Below are 5,938 nucleotides of genomic sequence, written 5' to 3'. Positions count from 1 at the left end.
TCAAGTCATATCTAGCACAACATACCTGTGAATGGCCACTCAGGATAGTCACAATCCTAGTGCTACGGTCACCTCATGCTACTACGGCCAGTGGGAGTTTGTCCGCACCCTGTTATCACTTCCATGGCTGTGGGTCCATTCCATGCTGTCACAAAACCCAGGAAAGGCTCAACACACACCTGTCCACAGAAAAAGTGTGACTGTCTCTTGATGACTGTCACAGCCTCCGTTGAACTGTCCAAATTATCTTTCACGGAACAAAGTTATCAATAGGCTCTGTACTGTGAAACCTGCCACGTTAGTTTCATCTCACACCTATTCCAAAAAAGGAGTATACCTCAACTACAAGACTATCAACAACTACACCAAGAGCTACAACTTTTCTGACGGCCAAATGGGAAAAGAAGAGCTATATGCAAGGTTGGTTTGCTCACACAAGGCTGTTCCCCTCCATTCCTCAGAGAAGTACAAGATGCCAAACAAGGAGTCAGGTGTCTTCGGGCGATGGACCAGGGCCCTGTGACTCTGTATTCTCACATACCAATCACTGCAACGGTAGTCTGGAGGCAACGCTCCATTTCAGTTTCTCTTTTTCCTACCCATGCTCACAAAACAGAAACAAACAATGACAGCAATCCAGAAAAACGCAGCTTTTCTTTCCTTTCCTTTCTTTCCTTTCTCTCCCCCCCCACCCGCTCTCATCCAGTGATCCTCCCTTTCTCCTGGGGCACTGTCTGTTTCGAATCCTGCCAGCAGAAAGGCAGAGTGTAGCGCTGCGAATCCCTGCAGTTGGCTTTTTGTTGCTTGTGGTTTGTTGGTACTTTCACGTTGCGGGAAACTTTTCCTTTACGTCTTCCTTTCAAACACATACCAAACTATCGGTAGAGCCGTTTGCAATTACCGGTTAGCCCATCGGGCTGGGATGTGCTGAGGTGGGGTGAGGAGGGGTGCTTGTGGTACTGAGCATCTTTTCTCTATCCCGGGCTCCACAGAAGCCGAGGCTTTCCCATTAGGAACAGCACAGCCCCATCCACCCCCACCCCCACCGCATGAACAGACACGGACTCCTCCGAAGCCATTCTCCATCCAAACTTTCCAAGCCCTTTGCCTTCCAGGAGTGGACTCTTGGAGCCTAGTCTCTGGTCGAGTACAGGGAGGCTGCCCCACCTGGCCCTGGGTGGGTGGAAGGAGCGGTGAAGCTCCGCCCCTGCCGCTCTCAATCCCCGCCCACACCGGCGCCCAGGCTCCATAAAGCCTCGTGCAGCCAGGCTCTGCGCGCAGCCTCTCAGACGACTCAGCCATTGGCCTGAGCTTCTGCGTGTGCCCGGTGCTGACAGCGTCCTGCCCGCTGGAAGCCCATTCCCAAGACAGAAGGAGAGAACACTTGGCTACCTGAATCTCTGTCTGTCTGCTTTCTTCAGATCTGCCTTCCTTTCGAGGACGCACTCCCTCACCATACAGACACACAAACAGAAACCCACACAGACTCAAACACACCACACACACACACACACACACGCACACACACACGACCACATTCCTGTGGCCAGAGGAGGGGGCAGGGTGTCCTAAAAGCCAACGCAGAGCTGCCTCCTCTGTGAGGCCTGGGCACTGGCGGGAGGACCCAGACCAGCTCCTGGACAAACCCTCCATGGCAGGAGAACCACCACCCCTCCCAGGGACCCCTTTCTCTTAGGTGGGTCTGGACCTCAGAGGGTGAGCCTTGTGCCTTGGGACCTTGCCCTTTCTTGTCACCCAGAGAGTGACATTTGTTGGCTGGAGATTGATAGGAACATTGAGACCTGACTATGACCTGTCCTCAACAACAAAGGATCGGACAGGGAGACATTTTCAACAAACAGCCACACCCCTCCATCACTTTACCTCTAAGAGGGCTTTGCTAAAAGCTTTCAAGGTTGGGGATTACCCGGCATAAGCCACCCATTTCCTTGAATGTCTCAACAGCAAATATTTCTCGGCTCCAAAGTCCAATGTTTTGCTGTTGCTTGGCCTCACTGTGCGTCGGGCACACATCCTGGCCTTTGGTTACCAATTATAGCGAGCCAGCCAGGAGGTCTGTGCCCATGGTGTGTTGATCTCGATCAGGGGCATCCCCATTTAAAGTTCCCAGCACATGCTAGAGGACATTTGGCTCCAGGATACTGGCAGGGATTCTCCCTGATATGCACTGGCTGGCCTACAGCACGAGGCTGCTTGTCTTGGAGACATGTCCAGAGCAACGGTATACAGTTCATGTCATTTGGGGGTAAGTCGTTCCAGCTTGCACAGGCTGGGAAATAGGTCCACTCCAACTGGGCTGCTCCCCTTAGCGGATGTGAGCCCCTCTGGGTCCATTCCCTCTTGAGAACTGGGCCACTCTGCGTGGGGGCCTCCATCTGGGACTGGGAGTGGAAGTGGAAGTTGACAAAATGCCTTCTCTGGCTTTCTGTCTCTGTGATTGTAGTGTTTATTTGTTCTTCATGTGTTTGTGTGCGTCAATGTGGTGTTAATCACTGCAGTTTGTGCTTTGGTTTGTGGGATCCTGTTTGTGATTCGTACATTGTATGTGTGTGAAACAGCACTTGCATTGAGTACTTGAGACGTCTTTGGTCAGTAACGGAGCTTGCATATGACCACACTAGGTATCGTTCCCTCCTGCATTGTGTTTCAGCTGTGGTGGAACATTGGTTGACATATTCCCTTTTCAGTGGGTAGGAATCTCCCCTTTGGTGCCTGGGAACTGCGATCCTGAGAGACCTTTTGGCATTGCATTTGTCTCTCTGCTATTGGATAACACCTGCTGTGATCAGCAGAGCTCTAGTCCATCTTGTAGTCCGCTAAGGTGCAAGCAAGTTTTTGTTTTTTTTTTTCTTTTGTTTGTTTTTTTTTTTTTTTTTACATTGCATGGCCAGCATATTCTACAGATTCTGGTGAAACATGGCATCAAATGAATCATTTTCATATCTCCAAAACCAGTCTATGTAAAATATTCAGTTAGAGAAAGTTTGCTCAGTGAGATACTTTTGGTTTTCATAATTCTGACCCTGAGAAAACGAACATATTTCCAGGAGACATGTTGAAGTTAATGAAGCAAATTGAACTTTTCCTAATTTCTTTGCTTTTTCCTTTTTGGCTCTTTCTGCTTCCCAGGTCAGAAGGCATGACAACTGTGGTCGTGATTCCCTATCTTTCAATTTGCATGTTGTTTGTCGTTTTGTTGTTAAAATGAGGGAACGTAGTTCGAAAACACTGAGGATGTTGTTCATCCTCACCCTTTGCTTTGGTCCTCAGGACTGAGAGTTTCTTCTTTGCATGTACTTTTGCATTTGTTTTGTGTGAAAGTGTTGTGGTTATGGGAAACTCAAATGTGTTTCCCCAGCGCACCCCTTTCAGGTGCATTCTCCAGATTTGGGCCATTTTTAGGGAGAAGGCAATTGACATCAACTGCCGAGTTGATGTGTAAATGAGCTCTATTTCACTGAAAGGGAAGCACTTACCAATTCAATACTTCCTCCTCTTGAGAAAATTGGCCTCCATGGATTTCAGGTCCTGATGATCTGGCAAATAGCTAGTACTGAACTGATATCTGGTATGGAAGCTGCCTTAAGCTTCTTGGATTCTGAAGTATAAACCTTCTGCGGTCCCTAGGTTTCTTAGAGATCCAAAAAGACCTCATATCTGTTGCAAATTTGACAGCAAGGACCATAAGTTGAAATGATGACACTTGAAGTCTTTCTAAATGGCCTCTCTAGATTTGGGTAGCTTGAAACTTCACCAAGTTAAGTGGCAAGCATTCCTTGACTCTCCGGGTCATTTCAAAGAGGATAGAGGATTGGAACATTGGATGCTGGGCACATGCAAGACTCCCTACCTTTGCCTACTTAGCAGAAGGTCTCAAAAGCATCCGTGTGCAATCAGAAATGCTGGTCTGACATCCAGCTGACAATTGCTTGCTTCTTGGTTTTCACTAAGTGAAGGTGTTAAGGACTTGAGGATTGTAATCGAAATATGTAATTAAAGCTAAGAAACTCATGCAAAGGAACACATTTCAGGATAGAGTAGGAAGGTGGGATAAATGTGTTGAGCCAAAAACCAACATTTGATGCATCATTGGGCTGAAACGAAACTCCACTTCGGGAAATGGATACTGTTATTAAAAATACGTTTTTTTCAAGGCTGGATTGGGTTCTGCTCTGCCAAGAGAACACGTTTACTTGGAATGCTGCTTTCAATAACATGGTATGTGAACTGTCCTGCCTTTAAGGGATCTCTGTTTGCTTTTAAGATCTCTTCTCACTTTGGAGAAGAAAGAAGAATTCTCTTCAAAGGACTGATGAGCTTATTGGACCAGGTGTTTTGAAATATTTTGTTAACTTTGGATTAGTTGCGGGGCCCTTAAGGCAACTCAAGGAGGACTATTTCAGTCGTATATCTGGTATGGAAATTACAGAGAAAACATTGTGAAATGGGGGAGAAGCTTCTCCAATTGCACAGGATGGATACATGTCACACCTGTCGATATTCTAGAAAGGGTACAAAGTTTCTGAAATGCAGGTATGCCTTGGGATAATCGGTCAGCCATGCTGACGGTTACATGAGAGCCACTTGATTAAGCTTCCTTCTCAACACCTTGTCATCCGATCTTTAACCTTGCCTCTTTAAGTGTCTAACAGATAGTTAGGCTGAGGCTTTCCAAAAGTGCTTCAACTTCAAGAAGACTCATACCAATGCATTTTTGACAAACTGAGTAAACAGATGCATATGCTACTAACGTTTATGGATTGGCTTTGGAGTAATGCTGATTTTGATCTGTGTTCTCCCGTTAAGGGAAGCTCTTCCCCTCAGCTTCCTAACAACTTACAACAATTTCTTCCCTTCTGCTTCTGCGTGTCTGGATTCCCTGCCAGAACGTCTCCCCCAGAGTGCCACCCTCACGCTGCTTTTCAGGCTTATTCTCCTGGATTCCTTATACAAGTTTATATAAGACTTGGATCAAGACTTGGAACGCAGCATTGCTTCCAACTCAGAATGCACTGTAGGGCTATGCTTTCCTCCAGCAGGACGTAGCTAGAGTGGTCGTCACCCCGTTCCCTGAAACACTTGGGAGAAGATGAACCAGGAATGGAGGTCGAAAGCAAGTCCCCTAAAACAGAGATCCACTGCTGAGTTTATGATTAACCACTCTAGCCAAATCATACCCACATATTCTCCTCAGCGTTGAAGAGGACCAAAGAAAAGGGGGAATTGTACCATAGCCAGCTGAATGCAGCCCTTCCCAGGCAGCCCTTGCTGTGCACTGTGACCCACTGCCCCGTTACCAGGCAATGGTTACCGGGAGACCACTAATGCCAGTGTGACCACCCTGCTCAGCCATTGGTGGGCATTGTAGTGGGCCCCTGCCCCAAGCAAGCCACTGTCTGTCAGCCATCTTTAGTGGGGGCCCTTTTTCTAGGCAGCAGTCAGTGGAGTGCTGCCCTTTCAGACCTGGAGCATGAGGTAAGAGGCAAGTGCCAGCCTTCTCCCCAGCATTCTTCTGCTCGCATGGCCTTGGGCCAGCTGGTGTGATGGGGGGCCAAGAGAACAGGCTGAGGGTGTGTCCTGCAGGGCTCCAGAGCCAAGGCCATGAATGCCCACTGGCCCAGACCAGGCCTTGAGGCAGTGTTGAACCTCTACCACACACCGCCCCTGTGACCCTAAGGGTATGGCTCACAGTCTGGGGTACCTGACCGCCACTGTTTGGGTGGCCTGAGGAGCATTAAGACCTGTTGGGTCATGTGCACCCGGCTCCCTCAGGGATGACAGCTAGCAAGGGTCTGGGACCAGGCCCTGAGGGAGCCACCAAGGCAGAGCTGCCTCCTCTGTGAGGCCTGGGCACTGGCGGGAGGACCCAGACCAGCTCCTGGACAAACCCTCCATGGCAGGAGAACCACCACCCCTC

Source organism: Hippopotamus amphibius, chromosome 10, assembly GCF_030028045.1.
Source record: "Hippopotamus amphibius kiboko isolate mHipAmp2 chromosome 10, mHipAmp2.hap2, whole genome shotgun sequence".
Lineage (NCBI taxonomy): Eukaryota > Metazoa > Chordata > Mammalia > Artiodactyla > Hippopotamidae > Hippopotamus > Hippopotamus amphibius.
The sequence above is the reverse complement of the archived record's forward strand: the minus strand, read 5'-3'. Positions refer to the sequence as shown.